General features: G+C 45.9%; 1 pseudogene; it reads right to left on the bottom strand.

Annotated features, from left to right (window-relative positions):
• The window catches only part of LOC128136061 (G2/mitotic-specific cyclin-B1-like), a 34,886-nt pseudogene that overhangs the window by 10,705 nt on the left and 3,046 nt on the right, over positions 1-21,135 (bottom strand).

The following is a 21,135-nucleotide window of genomic DNA, read 5'->3' as shown; positions in this document are numbered from 1 at the left end:
AATCCCCACTCAATTTGGAGTGGATCCTTTGGGTGGATAGGGCCTAGGGCCTGATATGCCCCTGCTTCAAAGATCAGTAGCTTCGAGGCTTCCTCATGAGCAGGAGTCCAGTCCCAGATAGCCCTTTTCTGGGATAGATTGTATAGTGGGCAGGCTATAATAGAAAAGTCTGGGACATGCTTTCTCCAGAACACCAGCAGGCCTAAAGCATGCTGTAACTCCTTTTGATTCTTGGGATTTTTTACCTGTTCCAGGGTAGTTAAGACCTCAGGTGGGATACATATCATCCCTCCTTTCCACCATATTCCTAGGAATTTTACTTCATGAGAAGGGAGTCGTATTTTTTCAATTGGAATTTGGAGACCCAAGTCTTCTAAATGGGTGATAATTTCAGTCTGAGTCTTCTCTACAGCTGTGGCATCTGACCTGCCGATCAATACATCATCTATATACTGATATATCTTAACTCCTTCTTCGGGAGTAATTTCAGTTAAAGCCTGGGCTAGGGCATGATGTACCAAAGCAGGTGAGTGCCGGTACCCTTGTGGTAGCCAGGTAAAGGTGTACTGGATCCCTTCCCATGTGAAGGCAAATCTGTTCTGATCATTCTCCTGCAAGGGCACCATAAAGAACATATCCTTCACATCAATAGTAGCTAAAATTGGATGGGCCTGTTCTTGTATGGTGGAGATTAGCTCAGCTATATTTGGCACTGCTGCTGTTAAAGGGCCAGTGTTAGCGTTTAGGCACCTGTAATCTATGGTTAGTCGCCACTTTCCATTTGGCTTCCGTACAGGCTACACAGGGGAATTGTATGGGGAGTGGGTCTGGATGATCACCCCTTGTTCTTGTAACTCTTTTATCACTGGGGTGATACCCTCCTTTGCTCCCAGGGGTAGGGGATAAGGTTTCATGTTTACAATTTAAGAAGGGGGAAGTGGCGGTGCAGTTTGCAGAAGCCTAATCAGAACAACTGGGGAGCCAAATTTCCACTCTCTCCCTTTAGAATCTGTCCAGGCTTTCCCCTTTAATACGTCTAATCCCAGGATATCGGTGGGAAGGACGCCTATTATCATTGTGGTTACAGTGGGAGTGGTGCCCCCAGGCAACCAGCATTGCACTCAGGCTGTGGGTTGAGATTTGGAATTTCTGAAAACATCAGTAACCCAAATACGCTTTTTGTCAGGTGCTATTCTGCTTCGGCTTGCCCATGTCACTGTTTAATGCTGACATCTGAGCCCCTATGTCTATGAGAAAGGTAACCGGGGTTTTAATGGGACCCAGGGGAAAAGTTCCCTAATATAAGCTTCCCACAGGCTGTCTCAAAGGTTTTCCATAACCCTCTTTCCTTCTTTTACTGTTTCCTCAGCCTGTTGCCGTTTAGCTCGGTCTACCTCTAATTCTACCTGCAGTTTATTAACTAATTCTTGCAGGGATTCGTTTGCTTCATGTTCTGTTTGCTTAGTTTGATTCATTCGCTTCATGTTTGTCCCTCTGGGTGGGTATTAGTGCAGCCCCCAGAACACCACAGACAATCATCTTGCCTTTACCAGCCTTAAGATGTTTTTCTTTTGCCAAACTTTTTATTCATTCTGCTACGACGGTCAGATATTGCCAATTTTTCTCCGCCCAACTGTGTCCTGGTGGAGTGGGACACGCTTTATATCCTTTTAAAAAAATCCAACAGCAGGAGCAGTCAAGATCAGGCTTATCCCGGGCCGCCATGATCTTCTGCCAGAGAATTCGGTTTCAACTGAATGTCAGTTCTCCTTTCCTCAGCACTCTGGCTGGTATCCCCTTTTTTTTTTTCTTTTTTTTTTTCTTATTAAAAACCCTCCTTGCTGCTTCAGACTATCCTGTCCATGACGCCTCGTCTGAGAGCCCTCCGTGCATGCATTGTGGGGTTTCTGAAAAGTTCTTGAGGAGGGAGTGGGGGGGGTCGCTGGTGCCCCCTTATCCCATTTAACTTGTTTACACAACTGCCATGGTAAGGGCCCGTGGAAAAACTCCAAACCTGTGACAAAATGTCCAAAGCGCAACCGCTAGAAAGCTTCCCAGAAAGACAATCGCCAGAAAGCCTCTTCGAGGCACGACTGCTGGAAAGCCTCCCAGAAACAGTTCACTACCCCACCTCCAGAGGGCATGTCCTGTTTTGGCTGCTTGCGGCTACCTGTTTGGTTGTTTGAGACAAAATGGTTGCCAGTCTCTCACAGTCTCTCGGTCCCTCACAACATCCCAAGGGTATTCAAAGTTTTCAAAATTCTCAAACATCATTGGAACTAGACTGGAGGAGAAGGGAAAGGGGAGGAAAGGTGTCTCGCCCATAGATTGACTCTCTGAGGAGGAAAGGTAAATGGTGTAATTATTAATAGTTTCCCACAGATGGCTCCCAAAGTGTAGAGGTGACGACAATGCTGAGTACAAATACCGGATTAGTCCTACGACCAATAATTTTATCATACTATAAGCCATTACACAATACATCAAAGCAAAAACCTTAATCCACCTCCCATGGATGATAAGCAGCAGCACAGGGACTACATACAGCAAGTAAGTGAGGTGATACATAACAGAACTCTAAAAACGAGCACCACAACTCTAAGAGCCCATAAATCAACATTGTGACCAGCGACTATAAAACTAATATAATGAATGCTTGTAACAAATTCGTTTTAACATGCTCTGGTCAGATCTGTCATTACCTCAGCCCTTCGTGCCCCACATTGGGTGCCAAAAAGGACCGTTGTGGTTTAACCCCAGCCAGCAACTAAGTACCACACAGCTGCTCACTCACTCCCCCCCCCCACCCAGTGGAATGGGGGAGAGAATCTGAAAAAAGAAGGTAAAACTCGTGGGTTGAGATAAGAACAGTTTATTAGAACAGAAAGAAAGAAACTAATAATGATAATAATAACAATAATAAAAATGACAATAATAATAAAAGGATTGCAATATACAAAACAAGTGATGCACAATGCAATTGATCACCACTTGCCAACCGATGCCCAGTTACTTCCTGAGCAGCAATCCGCCCCCCCAGGCCAATGCCCCCCCAGTTTATATACTAGGCATGACATCACATGGTATGGAATACCCCTTTGGCCAGTTTGGGTCAGGTGCCCTGGCTGTGTCCCCTCCCAACTTCTTGTGCTCCTCCAGCCTTCTTGCTGGCTGGGCATCAGAAGCTGAAAAAATCCTTGACTTAGTCTAAACACTACTTAGCAACAACTGAAAACATCAGTGTGTTATCAACATTCTTCTCATACTGAACCCAAAACATAACACTATACCAGCTACTAGAAAGAAAATTAAATCTATCCCAGCTGAAACCAGGACAACCAATCAGAGTAAGATAATGAGAAATAAAAACCAAATCTTAAAACACCTTCCCCCCACCCCTCCCTCCTTCCCAGGCTCAACTCCAATCCTGATTTTCTCTACCTCCTCCCGCCGGCGGCGCAGGGGAACAGGGGATGGGGGTTGGGGTCAGCTCACTACACCTTGTCTCTGCCGCTCCTTCCTCCTCAGGGGGAGGACTCCTCACTCGTCCCCTGCTCCACCGTGGGGTCCCTCCCACAGGAGACAGTCCTTCATGAACTTCTCCAATGTGAGTCCTTTCTGCAGGCTGGAGTTCCTCACAAACTTCCCTGGCATGGGTCCTTTCACAGACTGCTCCAGTGTGGGCTTTCCCATGGAGTGACTGCCATCTTCGGGGGCATCCAACTGCTTTGGCGTGGGGTCCTCCACGGCCTGCAAGTGGGCATCTGCTCCACCGTTCACCTCCATGGGCTGCAGGGGGACAGTCTGCCATCTCACCACAGGCTGCAGGGGCATCAACCTCCTCCGGCACACCTCCTCCCCCTCCTTCTTCACTGACCTTGGTATCTGCATAGGTGTTTCTCTCACATTCTAATCTCCTCCCCCACTGCAGGTTCCCCTTCTTAAATATGTTATCCTGGAGGCGCTACCACTGTCACTGATTGGCTCGGCCTTGGCCAGAGGCGGGTCTGACTTGGAGCCAGGGAAGCTTCTAGCAGCTTCTCACAGGAGCCACCCCTGTAGCCCCCTCCCCCGCTACCAAAACCCCACCACACAAACCCAATACAGATACCACAAGGGAAGAGAAGGCATGCACTTGGCCCAGAGCAGCCTTTTAAGCTGGTGCACAGGCACACCAAGTCCGAAACTAGGAGGTAGTCTGACAAGCATGACTTATCCACTCCCCTCCATGGAGGACTTTCAGAGCAAAACAGGAAGCAGCAACTGTTGTCTTGGATGGAGGGAAGTGAACCATTTTATAGTTGACAATGGACAACTCCATCAGGTACTTGACCAGAGTGTGCTGTTCCAAGTCTACCTGTAGTAAGTCAGAGTTGAGTATTGGCTATCTCCAAGGCAAGAGCATCCTGTCAAGCCTTTGTTTAGTCAAGCAGGAAGAAATACATCCTTAGCAAACATTTTCAGAGCTATAGGCTTGACATTCAAGTGATTTAATCACAGAGCAGTTCTGACCTGCATTAGGCTGCTCATAGTGTAGGACTGCTCCTTTCAATGGCAGTCTAGCAGTCACCTGCAGTACTAGGCAGGCATTTTAACTCTGGTTTTGGCTGGGTTAAGCTCATGTGACTGAAAACAGACAAACAAGACCTGTTTCTATATGGGACAGTTCCTACCAAGCTGAACCACTCAGTTACAAAATGGTAGCAATACTTAAAAGTTTTGAACCATTTTAACAAGCTGCCACAGTCAAGTGTTGCATCTTCCAGATACTCCTTACAGTAACATCCATTTTCAGCATTACCTCTGCAGTCTTTGAAGCCCTCCTTAGGGAGTGTAGAGGGAGAGGGCGACCCAGATCAAAGTCTAGTGCTCACAGGATCTTCATTGCCATCTGGCAGATCTGGGACTTTGTGTAAGTGTGATCAGTTACAAAGGCAAAGTCTCCAGTTTCTGGGGGATACATCTCTTCATATTTGCAGTCTTCCGGAGCAACTGCTACGTGTACTGAAGCCCTGCTTCCCGGGAAGTGGCCAGACATCACCTGCTGATGGGAAGTAGAGAATAACATCATTTGTTTTCCTTTGCTTTTGCGCATGCACCCTTTGCTTTCACTTTATTAAACTGTCCTTATCTTGACCTATGGGCCTGGTGTTGTATAGACTGACCTATGACCAAAAAACCCAAAATTCTGCCGGTGACACCAGGCTCAGAGCCAGGTATTGATCTGCTGGCTCTTCCTGTATCTTCCCTCATCATTTCCTGCATCTGGAAGGATAGAGAACACTACTTGTGCTCCTGATCCCTTAACTAGTCATCCCAAGGCCCTGAAGTCTCTCTTGATTGCCCTCGGACTTCTTGTTGCAACTTCATTACTACTTACCTGAAAAATCAATAATGGATAATAATCTGAGGGCCATACTAGGGTAAGAAGTTTTCTCTTCACATCTTTAACCTGGGGATATCTATCACTATCCTGGATAGTGAGGTAACAGATGCCCTAGAAATGGTTAAATGCCCAACCAACTTTTTGGTTGATCTGTCCAGATATTATTGTGACCTATATACTAAAACAGTTTTTTTCTCGTCCTATTTAGCATTGCACTCTGCTGGGTTTTTCATTTAGTTTGACTTTTAGCTTCTAGTCTTTGACAGTAGAAAGGTGACCTCTCAATACTACGTATTTCTGTATACAATTTAGCTGGAAAGCTGCTTTGCTATACAGCTTCATTTTCCTGTGAAATATTTGCCACCAATATCCATGTACATGCACAATTTAAATGTGTTGTTAAATTGATTGTTGCTAATTTAATTTCTTTACAGATTCAAAAAATAGAGGGAGTCATATTCTACAGAGATCCTCATTTTTGATGTCACTCTGTGAGTGTTGTAACAGGTATGATACATGTGCAAGTGGTATCAGATGTGATGGAAAAAAGAATTGTACAGCAGGTAAGGTGCAAGGTTTTTAGACCCTAGTGTCTTCATTTCTTACTCTGTAGCCCTATTTCAGTCATAGACTGAAGTTTGAAGCTGCTGTTTCTGATCATTTTTGTAGCTATTATTTAATGTCTCAGAGCTGGTCTCTAATGCTGTACTTCCCCTTGCCTACTAGCTTCCAATTACTTGTATAAAGATTTGTTTGCTAAAATGTCTGCCAAAACAAAAAAAAAAAGTGTGGGGTTTTTTTCCTCACTCTGTTGAAAGTGGCACTACATCTGCTCTGAGAAAAGGAGGAGGTGATGGATTTAATGCTGCAAACCAGGCAGTAAATGGGAAGTAGGGATATCTGGATGCTAATCGTGAGTTTATAACTGGCTTGCTAATATCTGTCTTTTAGGTTTTTCTCTTCCTTAAGAAGATATTTATTTCCTTATGCAAGGCACTGAGAATTACCAGTTATGCAGAAGTTGCAAAGCCATACCCTCTGAAGATAGCATTCACTTTCCAGAAAACTGAATTCTTTATGATGATGACTTAGTTTCAGCTGGGATAGAGTTAACTGTCTTCCTAGTAGCTGGGATAGTGCTATGTTTTGAGTTCAGTATGTGAAGAATGTTGATAACACTGATGTTTTCAGTTGTTGCTAAGTAGTGTTTAGACTAAGTCAAGGATTTTTCAGCTTCTCATGCCCAGCCAGCGAAAAAGCTGGAGGGGCACAAGAAGTTGGCACAGGACACAGCCAGGGCAGCTGACCCAAAGTGGCCAACAGGGTATTCCATACCATGTGACGTCCCATCTAGTATAGGAACAGGGAAGTGGGGGCGGGGAATCGCCGCTCGGGGGACTAGCTGGGTGTCGGTCGGCAGGTGGTGAGCAATTGCACTGCGCATCATTTGTACATTCCAATCCTTTCATTATTGCTGTTGTCATTTTATTAGTGTTATCATTATCATTATTAGTTTCTTCTTTTCTGTTCTATTAAACCGTTCTTATCTCAACCCACGGGTTTTGCTTCTTTTCCCGATTTTCTCCCCCATCCCACTGGGTGCGGGGGAGTGAGTGAGTGGCTGCGTGGTGTTTAGTTGCTGGCTGGGGTTAAACCATGACAGTCCATTTTGGCGCCCAACGTGGGGCCCGAAGGGTTGAGATAATGACAAACCTGACCAGAGCTCGTTAAAACAAATTTGTTATAAGCATTCATTATATTGGTCTAATAGTCGCTGGTCATTATGTTGATTTATGTGTTCTTAGAGTTGTTGCTCTGGTTTTTAAAGTTCTGTTATGTATCACCTCGCTTGCTGTATGTAGTCCCTCTTCTGCTGTTTATCATCCGTGGGAGGTGGATTAAGGTTTTTGCTTTGATGTATTGTATAACACTGGTTTATGGTATGATAAAGTCATCAGCTGTAGGATTAATCCGATACTTGCACTCAGCATTGTCACCTTTATATTCCAGGAGCCATGTGTGGGAAACTATTAATAATTATACCATTTACCTTTCCTCCTTGGAAAACCAGTCTATGGGTGGGATACCTTTCTTCCCCTGTCCTTTCTCCCTCAGTCCAGTTACAATGGTGTTTGAGAATTTTGAAAAATTTGAATACTCTTGGGATGTTGAGACCAGCACGGTCCTAGCCCTACTGCTAGGAATTAGCGTGCTTCTGAATGTGGTTCAGCTCTCGTTTAAGGTTAAACAAATATTTAAGAAGATCACCCAGAGATCTGCCCCGAGGCTGGATAATTATGAGTGGCAGGGTGTGTGGGGTAGTATGGGCAAGTACCTAGAAAAGTGGGCACCTCCAATGTTTTGGAAATTCACCCCTGAACAAGTGCAGAATCCAGAAGAACTAGTAAAATATTTGGAAAAGGTATGCTGTTAACCTGGCAGCTCCAGAGAGATACAAATCACTGCAACGTGCTGGGGCCTGGCCCATGCCTATTGAGCCCTGTTCGACACCACTCAGTACCCTCAAGGGGAAGAGAAGGTCTCTGGACCTAACAACAAAACGATGAGCACTGCGGTCACCCAAACCCCGGCAATGGGCGCTGCGGCCCCTCCAGCCCCGGCAACGAGCATTGCGGCCACCCAGACCTTGGTGACAGGCACTGCGACCCCTCCAGCCCCGGTAATGAGCACAGCAGCTACCCAAACCTTGGCAACAGGCACTGAGGTCCCTCCAGCCCCAGCAACGAGCACAGCAGCTACCCAAACCTTGGTGACAGACGCTGCGGTTATCCAAAACCCAGCGAGCGATACTGCAACTGAACCAGCAGACCAACCTGCACCAGTATCAGTTGCCCCCGTACAGAAAAAGAAATATACAAAAAAATCAGTTCGCTTAGCGAAGGATGAAGGTGAACCAGGGTCATCACGGGAACAGGAGGAAGAGGCAGAACCAGAGGTAATAACCCAGTCCCTATCCTTGAGTGAGCTGCGGGATATGCGAAAAGATTTTGGCCGCCGTATAGGTGAGCATATTATCACCTGGCTCCTCCGATGCTGGGACAATGGGGCTAATAGCTTGGAATGAGAAGGTAGGGAAGCCAAGCAGCTGGGATCGCTTGCCAGGGAAGGTGGCATTGACAAGGCAATTGGAAAAGGGACACAAGCCCTCAGCCTCTGGAGGCGACTCCTGTCAAGTGTGAAGGAAAGGTACCCCTTTAAGGAAGATGTTATATGTCAGTCAAGCAAGTGGACCACCATGGAAAAAGGTATCCAATATCGGAGGGAATTAGCTGTGCTAGAGACGATTCATCATGACCCAGACAACCCACAATTACCCAAAGATCCAGACGAAGTCCAATGCACACAACCCATGTGGCGGAAGTTTGTACGGAGCGCACCATCGTCCTATGCCAACTCACTGGCAATAATGACCTGGAAAGACGAAGAGGCACCGACAGTGGATGAAGTGGCTCGCCAAATCCGTTAATACGAAGAAAATCTCTCCTCCTCCCTACAAGCCTGCATTTCGGCTGTGGAGAAGCTGTCCGAGGATTTCCAGCAATTCAAAGAGGAGATGTCCTATTGCCCACCTGTAAGGACCAATGTCTCAGCTATTAGGAGTGAGCGCTCCTCTGCCCAACAGAGAGAATATAGAAGGTACACACCGCGAGGTGCCCTGTGGTTTTTACCTATGTGATCATGGAGAGGACATGAGGAAATGGGATGGAAAACCTACCTCGGTCCTAAATGCACGGGTACGTGAGCTTCGAGGAAAAACCACCACAAAAGGGGATTGTACCAGGAAAAATGCCACTCCAGTTTCCAAACAGAGTAGAAGGGCTGATCTTATTTCTGATCCTCTTGAAGGGACTTCTGAGCCAATTTTACGAGAAGTGGGTACTGGATACTCTGACCAGAATGAGAGGGGCCCTGCCTCCAGCCAGGTGGAGGAAAGGGATAACCGGGTCTATTGGACTGTGTGGATTCGATGGCCTGGCACGTTAGACCCACAGGAGTATAAGGCTCTAGTAGACACCGGCGCACAGTGCACTCTAATGCCATCAAGTTATAAAGGGGCAGAACCCATTTGTATTTCTGGTGTGACAGGGGGATCCCAAGAGGTAACTGTATTGGAGGCTGAAGTAAGCCTAACTGGGAATGAATGGCAGAAACACCCCATTGTGACTGGTCCAGAGGCTCTGTGCATCCTTGGCATAGACTATCTCAGGAGAGGGTATTTTAAGGACCCAAAGGGGTATCGATGGGCTTTTGGTATAGGTGCCTTGGAGACGGAGGGCACGGAACAGCTGTCTACCCTGCCTGGTCTCTCTCAAGACCCTTCGATTGTGGGGTTGCTGAGGGTTGAAGAACAACAAGTGCCAATTGCTACCACGACGGTGCACCGGCGGCAATATCGCACCAACCGAGACTCTCTGATTCCCATCCACAAGTTGATTCGCCAACTGAAGAGCCAAGGAGCGATCAGCAAAACTCGCTCACCCTTTAATAGTCCCATATGACCAGTGCAAAAGTCTAATGGGGAGTGGAGACTAACAGTAGACTATCGTGGCCTGAATGAAGTTACGCCACCGCTGAGTGCTGCCGTTCCAGATATGCTAGAACTTCAATATGAACTAGAGTCAAAGGCAGCCAAGTGGTATGCTACAATTGACATGACTAATGCATTTTTCTCAATCCCTCTGGCAGCAGAGTGTCGTCCACAATTTGCCTTTACTTGGAGGGATGTCCAGTATACTTGGAATCGATTGCCCCAGGGGTGGAAACAGCCCCACGTCGGGTGCCAAAATGGACTGTCGTGGTTTAACCCCAGCCAGCAACTAAGCACCACGCAGCCGCTCACTCACTCCCCCGCACCCAGTGGGATGGGGGAGAAAATCGGGAAAAAGAAGCAAAACCCATGGGTTGAGATAAGAACGGTTTAATAGAACAGAAAAGAAGAAACTAATAATGATAATGATAACACTAATAAAATGACAACAGAAATAATGAAAGGATTGGAATGTACAAATGATGCACAGTGCAATTGCTCACCACCCGCTGACCGACACCCAGCTAGTCCCCCGAGCGGCGATTCCCCTCCCCCCCTTCTCCGTTCCTATACTAGATGGGATGTCACATGGTATGGAATACCCTGTTGGCCAGTTTGGGTCAGGTGCCCTGGCTGTGTCCCCTCCCAACTTCTTGTGCCCTCCAGCTTTTCTGCTGGCTGGGCATGAGAAGCTGAAAAATCCTTGACGTTAGTCTAAACACTACTTAGCAACAACTGAAAACATCAGTGTTATCAACATTCTTCACATACTGAACTCAAAACATAGCACCGTACCAGCTACTAGGAAGACAGTTAACTGTATCCCAGCTGAAACTAGGACAGATGATATTTTTTAATCTACAATATTTCAGAGCTAGAATACTGTAAGTTATTGTTAGATGCATATAAAGTGTAATACTAATGGTAACCATACTGTTATATTCAGGTTACAGGGATTCTGAAAGATGCTGGCGTAAACAACCGAACTGTCCAAGTGGAGAAGGAATCTTATTTTCAACATGTCTGGCCTCAGTACAGGATTTCAGGCTGTCCTTGCAATGACTTGGCAACTGGAATCCATGAAATACTACAAAGATGATACTTATATCATATGATACAAAGTTGTATTTGCCAAAGGGGGTGTAAATGGTGAAGCTGTAGGATTCCATATTTGTATTATTTTTTGTCAGGAGATCTTGCACATGTATGTACAGAAACAAATGTTCTATATATTTGAATTTTTTTTTAAGCATAATATCTTTAAGATTGGATCAAGATGCTTTTATAAAGGAAATAAGATGGACTTGAATATTTGCTGTATATGTGAAAATAATGGAAATCTTAAATACTGTATTCGGTGTTTATCAAACAGAAGTCTTGGAACTTGTAGATAAGCATGTATATATTCCATACTTTCTCTTAAGTATGGAACATCATGATTATAATTTCATGTTAGCAGTGGCAAATGGAAATAGTTTCTATTGAAAAATATAAAATCATCTTTAAAATATTTTTCTTTCTTTCAAACATAGCTTGAAGACTCTGAATAAAAAAATACATGTTTATTATGGGGAGTAAAAAACTGAATACAAAGGTTTTTGCAGACTTTGTTAGATAATAAAAATTTACAGTTTTAATATTATGTCTCTGCATACAAAACTGATTTCTAAACTTAATTTTACTGCATCAGAGCAAATAGATGTTACCATTTAAAATTTATATCAAATTATTTTTTTAAGGAGAGAAATCCACAGGTTAACAGTGAGAAATTGGGAGGAGAAAAAATTGCAGACACTTCTCTGTTTCCTGGGAAGACTCAGGATCAAAAAAACACTCTGTAAAATATTTTTTTTTGGTACTTTTTCTATGAATAACTGCACATGCAATGGTTTGAGCATCCTAGCACTCAATTAAACTTTACCTCTTCAAAATAGATTATTCTGTCATTTACTTGATTTTTTTCTTACAGAATAATTAGTTGGATGGACTTAATATTTATATATGCTTTGTGATAATTAGCATTGTCATAGAGTCATAGAATATCTCAAGTTGGAAGGGACCCATAAGGATCATCAAGTTCAACTCTCTGCTCCTCACAGGGCTACCTAAAACTAAACCATATGACTAAGAGCGTCATCCAGATGCATCTTGAATTCTTGACAGGCTTGGTGCTGTGACCACTTCCCTGAGGAGCCTGTTCCAGTGACCGACCACCCTCTCAGTGAAGAACCTTTTCCTAATGTCCAATCTGAACTTCCCCTGACACAGCTTCATACCATTATTCCATAGTTTTCAATTGTGCCAAAATCAATTTTACATTGGAAAGGGTTTTTTTAATCTATTTTACATGGAGAGCAGGTGAGTGACCTGGCAGGTAAAATCTTTACTATTTGTGGCTTGCTCATTGCTAAAGTGCTGTTCAGTTGTTTTTACTTCCTTGAATTTTGTTCAAGATAAGCTGTAGTGACTGAATATCTAGCTAGGCAAAAGGAAGAGACACTTGCCATTCTGGATAGGTAATAGGGGGGGCATGCTTGATCTATTGGATTAAAAAAAAAAATTCAAACTGTACCATAATGCAGCTGTATGTGTACTGTAGCTAACTATACCATTGTGTATAACCCAAGGAAGCAGTCCAGGTTTAGAATGCTAACCTGTGCAAGTAGTTTGGGACTTGGCAAGTTATTGAAACAAACTGTAAATTGAGACTTCTTGACTGAAAAGAGAAAGAGTGTGTTTAAGAAAGAATTATGCATGTTGGGGTCTTAATATTGCAAAGAAAAACCTCTGTCTTAAGGGAAAAACTGTTAACAGGGTAATACACGTATCTTCAGAGGTAGTTATCCTTACATCTGTTACGGTCCTCCTGTGCCCCCTTTTCTTCTTGTCTGAAGCCCTTAGATATTTTCATTGAAATTCAGCAATCAATTCAGTGGTTAGCAAGAATGAGTACATCTTTCATCATTCCATGTATCGTGGCAGTCTTATTTTGTCATGTTGTTTTCTTGTTCTGGTATTTAGGATCAGTACCTGAGTATCATAATAAAGACCTGAATTAATGTTAGTGGAATTTGAGGATAGAGTGATATAGGAATTACCTTATCAGATCAGATTCACCAGCACTCCAGTTTGAAATGTCCTTGAGCAATTCTGCTTCTCTTGTGATTGGACTGTTGTATTGGGTCTGGCTGAGATGGAGTTAATTCTCCCCATAGCAGCCCTCATAGTGCTGTGCTCTGCATCGGTAGCTAGAAAGGTGTTGATAACACACCAGTGTTTTGGCTACTGCTGAGCAGTGCTGGCACAGCATCAAGGCTGTCTCTCCAACATTTTTGCCCCCCTCAATGGCAGGCTGGAGCTGGGCAAGATCTTGGGAGGGGACATAGCCAGGACAGCTGACCCAAACTAACCAAACAGATATTCCATACCATATGATGTCAACTCAGCTATAAAAGCTAAGTAAAGGGGGATGGAAGGGGGGGCATTTTTGTCTTCTGGAGCAACCACTATGAGAACTGAAGCCCTGCTTCCCGGGAAGTGGCCAGGTATCACCTGCTGATGGGAAGTAGAGAATAACATCATTTGTTTTCCTTTGCTTTCGTGCGCACGCCCTTCGCTTTCACTTTAATAAACTGTCCTTATCCTGACCCACGGGCCTTTTATTATATTTTTTCTCCCCTGTCCAGCTGAGGAGGGGGAGTGATAGAGCAGCTTTGGTGGGCACCTGGCATCCAGCCAGGGTCAACCTACCACAGTCCTTTTTGGTGCCCAACGTGGGGCTCGACAACGGCAGTTTTGCATTAAGCATGCTATAGCTAGTTATTAAGTGGCAAGCTCCTGTGCAGGTCACGGAGCTTGTTGGCTGCTTGCTTATTGCTGTTTTACTGAGCTAGGGAACATGGTAATGCAAATAATGGCTATGTGCTTTGTCCTGGCACTGATGGCTTTACTGTGCTGGGGGAGCTATCTTGTGGAGGAGATGAGGGAACACATCTCCCTCTCCCTACCAGGCATTGATGTGAATGGTTTTATTATGCAGGCTCCCGAGGTCCTTGTTCACCCTTATGTGAGCTGTTCAATACTAATAATTCATACTGGTGGTATATTATGGGTATTGTGGAATCTGGTCTCGTCCTGGTGTAAGAGAAGACAAGTTTCGGGTGAGGCGATACTGAAATGTGCCCTCAAGCGACCGGTCCCTGGGTGGCAGAGTGTATGGAAGGATTTGGGCAGATTCCTAGGATGGTTATCACCTCCCATAACCTGGGACTTTACACCCAAACAGGCAAGCAACCCTGGCAAACTGACGCGCCACCTGATAGAAGGGTGCCTTGCCTACCCCAATGAAAACCAGCAGCTTCTCGCACTGTACTGGGGCCTGGCCTATGCCTATCGAGCCATAGTTCAACACTCTCAGAGGACTATGGTTGAGGCAGGGACCCAGACTGCATCTGAGGACACCATGCTCAAGATAGGGACCCAAACAACAACTACAGTGATTGCCCCAGTAGTGAAAAAGAAACAGTGGACAAGGAGATCAATGGGTCCATATCATTGATTAGTAAGGGAAGAAGAAGAGGAAAGGTTTGATCTAGAAGCCAGTCCTTCGGCAAAGAAATTGGAGGAAGCAGAAACTACCCGGTCCTTGACCTCCTCAGAACTTCGAGACATGCGGAAAGACTACAGCTGCCAGCCAGGTGAGCGGATTGCTGCCTGGCTGCTCCGATGCTGGGATAATGGGGCCGACAGTCAGCAACTGGAAGGCAAGGAAGCCCAACAGCTGGGATCCCTCGCTAGAAACCAGGGAATTGAGAGAGGAATTGGAAAAGAGGCAGCAATGTGCAGTCTCTCGAGCTGGCTCCTCTCAAGTGTGAGGGCAAGATATCCATTCAAGGAAGCTCTTGTGAACTCCTCAGAAAAGCGGACTACTGCAGATGAAGGCATCCAGTACCTGAGAGAGTTAGCAGTGCTGGAAGTCATCTACAGTGATCTAGATGATGAGGAGGTCTCCAAAGATCCAGAGGATGTCCTGTGCACACAGGCCATGTGGAGGAAGGTGATTCAAGGTGCCCCAGCATCATATTCTAACAGCTTGGCAGCAATGTATTGCCCAGATATGGAAACACCAACTGTGGAGAAAGTGTCGTCTTGGCTCCAAAACTTTGAAGAAAATCTTTGAATCTCCTCATCCCTACAGGACAGTGCCTTGGCTGTTAGGGACACTCCAAGAAATCAGTCCTCTCCTGCCCCGGTCAGAGGGAAAGGGAGCCCGAGGCGTATGCTGTGTGGTGCACTCTGGTTCTTCCTGCGTGACCAAGGGGAGGACATGAGGAAGTGGGATGGTGAACCCACCTTTAAGCTGGAAGCCCGTGTACGTGAACTGAGAGGGAAGACAGCTGTTAAGAAGGGGTCACCCAAGAAGAAGGCTGTCAGTGTCGTTGCTGTAAAGGCCCAAGAAAGCAATCAGCGATCCTCCAGGCACAGAAGAACTGAAACCACCTCCCTTGATTCTGGTGAGGGGACTTCTGGTCTGGCACTGCAAGGGTCAGACAGTGAATACTGTGACAAGGAATAGCAATAGAGGGTCCCTGCCTTCGGCCGGGAGAAGGAAAGGGATGACCGAATATACTGGACTGTGTGGATTCGATGGCCTGGCACATCAGACCCACGGAAGTATAAGGCTTTGGTAGACACTGGTGCACAGTGTACGCTGGTACCATCAGAGTATAGAGGCACAGAACCCATTTGGATCTCTGGAGTGACAGGGGGATGCCAAGAATTGTCTGTATTGGAGGCTGAGGTGAGCTTAACGGGACAAGTGGGAAAAGCACCCCATTGTGACTGGCCCAGAGGCCCCTTGTATCCTTGGCATGGACTATCTCAAGAAAGGGTGCTTCAGAGACCCAAAGGGGTACCGATGGGCTTTTGGTGTAGCCACTGTAAACACAGAGAAGATCAAACAGCTATCTACCCTGCCTGGCCTCTCGGAAGATCCCTTCATTGTGGGATTGCTGCGAGTTGAAGAACAGCAGGTGCCAATCGCTACCAGGATGGTGCACCGGCGGCAATATCGCACAAACCAAGACTCCCTGGCTCCCATCCATGAACTGATTCATCAACTGGAGAGCCAAGGAGTCATCAGCAAGACTCATTCACCTTTTAATAGTCCTATATGGCCAGTGCAAAAGTCTGATGGAGGGTGGAGGTTAACAGTAGATTATCATGGCCTGAACGAAGTGACACCGCCACTGAGTGCTGCTGTACCAGACATGTTAGAGCTCCAAGATGAACTGGCATCAAAGGCAGCCACGTGGTAGGCTACAATTGATATTGCCAATATGTTTTTCTCCATTCCTTTGGCAGCAGAGTGCAGGCCTGTCGCGTCCCAAAGTTGGAGCGACTCAGGTTCGTGGATTTCCTTTGTCAGAATTAAGGTGAAACGACACCAGGGGAGTTCAAACAACAATCAACATTTATTCAACCTAGCTAACCTTGCCCAAGTATACATGAACTTATTAATATGAACCTTGCAACATGTCATTAAGCCGCTGTTTGAGAAAAGAGGGGAGGTGTAGAAAAGGAAATGGAAGAAGAAACATGAAATGTGTCAGAAGGAGAGCCCTCCCGTTGAGTCACGAGGTTCAGAGCAGACCCCCTTGCTTTCTGGACTCCTTCTCAAAGAGGAGCCCAGGGGCGGCTAGATCCACTCCTAGTCTCAGACTTGGTCAATGGTTTATGTTTAAAAGGATGAGGTGTAGGGACTGTGGAAAAGAGAGAAGGGAAAGAGAGAAAGAAAGAAAGAAAGAAAGAGAGAAGGAAAGGGTTTCACCAGTCCTGGGTCCAGCGTTGGTCCAGCCAGCGCAGAGATCCAGTTCCGGAGGGCGCGCACTGAGGACTCGTTCTCCCTTCTTTTATAGTGTGTTAGTCGATGGTCTCGACATGCGCAGTCCCATTCCCGGGGTTCTCTGGAATCGGTCGGAGAGCTTTCGGGGGGGGGTTCATCGCAGAGTTGCCTCTCTTTTTCTGCTGGCATGACCGCTTAAGATAGAAGCACAGTCCCATCCTCCGTGGGGCCTCCTCCTCCAGGCGCATATGCTGTGCTCCTTCTCCTGGTCACTTAAGATAAGGAATTGCGGCTTTGGAGAAGCGCGGTCCCACCCTCCGGGGGGCCCTCTCCTCCGGCCACATTATCCTGTTCACAAAACTCCAGCATTTTTAGAGGCCGTTTTCTCCATCAAAGTTCTTTAATGAATGTTTGAGACATTGAATTTGTCAGACTGTCACAAGGCCACAGTTTGCTTTCACGTGGAGAGGTGTCCAGTACACCTGGAATCAACTGCCCCAGGGGTGGAAGCACAGCCCTACCATTTGTCACGGACTAATCCAAACTGCACTGGAACAGGGCGATGCCCCTGAACATTTACAATACATAGATGACATCATCGTGTGGGGCAACAAGGCAGAAAAAGTGTTTGAGAAGGGAAAAAGAGTAATTCAGATGCTTCTGAAAGCTGGTTTCGCCATAAAGAAAAGCAAGGTCAAGGGACCCGCACAGGAGATTCAGTTCTTGGGAATAAAATGGCAGGATGGACGCTGTCATGTGCCTATGGATGTGGTTAACAAGATAGCAACTATGTCTCCGCCAGCTAACAAGAAGGAAACACAAGCTTTCCTAGGCCTTGTGGGGTTCTGGAGAATGCATATTCGAGGTTATAGTCAGCTTGTGAGCCCTCTCTATCGAGTAACCTGAAAGAAGAACTATTTTGAATGGGGCCTTTGTGGCAGTACCCTCCCATCCCCCCCCCGCCCCCCAGGAAACGAAACTTCTCCAGGCAGGGAGGAGAGAAAAAAACCCAAACCCTAGAGGCCGCAGGTTGAAAACTGAACTGATCAATTGAGATGTGCCAGGTACACTGAAGTGACCTTTTGGCCAATAGGGATTAAAATGAGCACAGATCAGATTCGACAAAGGTATAAACGGGGTCCCGCCAGAGGACATTTTGGAATCAGTCCTCCTCGGAGCAGCAGGTCTGCAGTCGGGGACTCCCCCTTGGGTCGGGATGCCGCCCTAGGTAACTCCTCGAGGTTGAGAGCCCTCATCTTTTAGGTGAGTGATATGCACATTTTGAGTCATCATTTTAAATCTTAAGGATTCTTAAGTCGGCTGTGTAGTACTAATTCCCCTTATATCATTGAGCCTGTGGTTTTATTAGATGTTACCGGACTTCTAACTAACTTTTGCTGAAGAATAAATCTGAGTTTTAACACCTGATGGATTTGATTGTGTGGGCCTCTGTAACACTGTCCCAGCTGTGTCTCCTCCCAACTTCTTGTGCATCCCCAGCCTACTCACTGGTGAGGTGGTGTGAGAAGCAGAAAAGGCCTTGACTCTGTGTAAGCACTGCTCAGCAGTAACAAAAACATCTTGGCATTATCAACACTGTTTTCAGCACAAGTCCAAAACATAGCCCCATACAAGCTATTATGAAGAAAATTAACTCTAGCCCGGTTAAAAAACAGCACAAGCACTCACCACAGCTGGAGCTGAAATGCTAAACCTTGTTGGGGTGAAGAACACTGCTCCTTTCTAAGCCAGTGTCTGACAAGAAAAGCCTTTTAGTGGCTTCAGGAAACAGTCCTCCTTAAAGAGGGCATATAAAGAGGATTTCAAGTGATGAAGGCAAGCAACAGAAAGGTGAAGAGGATCTAAGAGGTTTATTAAAGGAGAGATATGTGAGGGGATTTTGTGGGAAGAAGTGTCACCTCACTACTAGAGAGCTATCTAAACTAAAACATGCCCCAGGAAATTTCTAGATGAGACACATATAAGCTGCTTAATTGCAGGACTGTACACAAGTTTCTGTTGATTATCATTTTAATTAGCAGCAATAGAAGAAAATCTTCTCAGCCATACAGTAAAACTCAGAGGAGATCCTGTGGAGATATCTTTGAACACATAACTGAAAGCATTTTGAAATTAGCTACTGTTGGTGTCTTGGATTTAAGTCTTTTCTTGCACATCTAAATTTAGTTACCAACTGCTCCTCTAACTACTTCTACACAGGTAATTTCTTCTAAAACTGTACTATGAGCAGCCCTTCTCGGGAAGCTCTGGTCTGCATTGTGCAGAATACCACCCAGAACTAGCAGGGGACTTACCTTCTTTTCCCTATGGGAAAGTGGAGGCAAGTAGAGGCAATGCCTTCAACACCAGAAAATAAGGCATGTCTCTCAACACCAAGGCAAACACTCGCTCTCTACACCACTGCTACTTCCACCAAAAAAACCCCAAACATATTCCCCAGCTCTTCTGAGGCTCAGGAAATTGAGTTTCCTTTGAGGTACCCTAAGGTAGAGCCTGTGTCCAGGTGGCTGAGGACACAGCAGAAGGAGCAATGGTAGTTTCCATGGCCTGAGAAACCTCAGAGGAGGGCTTCTCTTTTCCAGGCTAGGAAAGGAGAAAGACATCTGGGACTAGAGAGGGACTGTGGACATAGAATGGATTTCGAGCCATAAAGAACATATGTCCTAACAAGGACACTTGGTGATGTATACTCAATGGCCTCTGATTCAGGGCCTGCGGTTGTGACTATCATTCAAATACAGATGGAAGCACATTCTGGAAATGCATGGAAAGTATCTTGATTCCTAGTGAAATAGGGCTTCCCAGCCTTGAACATACAGTTTTCAGGTGTCTTTGATTGAATTGGATCTATCTTCTGAGTGACTGAATATGAGTGAGGATCCACCTTCAGCCTCTAGTGTTGAGCTGAGTCAGGTGGGTACACTCAGGTGTTCAACCAGAGCTATGTCCTTCCAGTTACCAGAAGCTCCTGAATTAAATGACGTGGTCACAACAGTTACTGATTCTGAGAGGTGTGATTATAGCTTCTTATGGGCATGGAGAAGACAACACACCCAGGAGGGACAGAGTACAAGTCATTTTTGTGCTTTCTCCAAAAAGCTGGTTCTTCGAACTTTTACAGATCTAGCAAATAGCTGTAAAGAAGGAAGCTGCCTTGTTCACAGTGCAAGCCAGCAAGCTCCTGCTGCCCCTGCCAATCCTGCATGTAAATGTATTTTTGTTTACCTGGCGAGGCTGGTGCAAAAGCGTGTCCCTGATCTTGTTGTTCAACCCCTGTTAAAAATGACAGCACTGGACAGCAGGTTCCTCTCTGAATCTGTAACAAGGCAGTGTGTCGTGGTTTAACCCCAGCCAGCAACTAAGCACCACGCAGCCGCTCACTCACTCCCCCCCACCCAGTGGGATGGGGGAGAAAATCGGGAAAAGAAGCAAAACCCGTGGGTTGAGATAAGAACGGTTTAATAGAACAGAAAAGAAGAAACTAATAATGATAATGATAACACTAATAAAATGACAACAGTAGTAATGAAAGGATTGGAATGTACAAATGATGTGCAGTGCAATTGCTCACCACCCGCCGACTGACACCCAGCCAGTCCCCGAGCGGCGATTCCCCGCCCCCACTTCCCCATTCCTATACTAGATGGGACGTCACATGGTATGGAATACCCCGTTGGCCAGTTTGGGTCAGGTGCCCTGGCTGTGTCCTGTGCCAACTTCTTGTGCCCTCCAGCTTTTCTCGCTGGCTGGGCATGAGAAGCTGAAAAATCCTTGACTTTAGTCTAAACACTACTGAGCAACAACTGAAAACATCAGTGTTATCAACATTCTTCGCATACTGAACTCAAAACATAGCACTGTACCAGCTACTAGGAAGACAGTTAACTGTATCCCAGCTGAAACCAGGACACAGTGGAACTGCGATACCTCCCTGGAGGAGCTGCTGGAGGCCCAGGGGAGGCATGGCCTGAGCATGCAAGCAGGCAGGCTGTGCACTGCCTCTGCCTACATCCACACTGCCTGTGGTGGGTTGACCCTGGCTGGATGCCAGGTGCCCACCAAAGCCACTCTATCACTCCCCTCCTCAGCTAGACAGGGGAGAGAAAATATAATAAAAAGCTCATGGGTCGAGATAAGGACAGGGAGAGATTACTCAACCAATTACTGTCATGGGGAAAACAGACTTGACATGGGGAAAAATTAATTTAATTTATTACCAATCAAATCAGAGTAGGGTAATGAGAAATAAAACCAATTCTTAAAACACCTTCCCCCCACCCCTCCCTTTTTCCCAGGCACAGCTTCACTCCCAATTTTCTCTACCTCCTCCCCTCC

The sequence above is a fragment of the Harpia harpyja genome, chromosome W (assembly GCF_026419915.1).
Source record: "Harpia harpyja isolate bHarHar1 chromosome W, bHarHar1 primary haplotype, whole genome shotgun sequence".
Taxonomy (NCBI): domain Eukaryota; kingdom Metazoa; phylum Chordata; class Aves; order Accipitriformes; family Accipitridae; genus Harpia; species Harpia harpyja.
The sequence above is the reverse complement of the archived record's forward strand: the minus strand, read 5'-3'. Positions and strand labels throughout refer to the sequence as shown.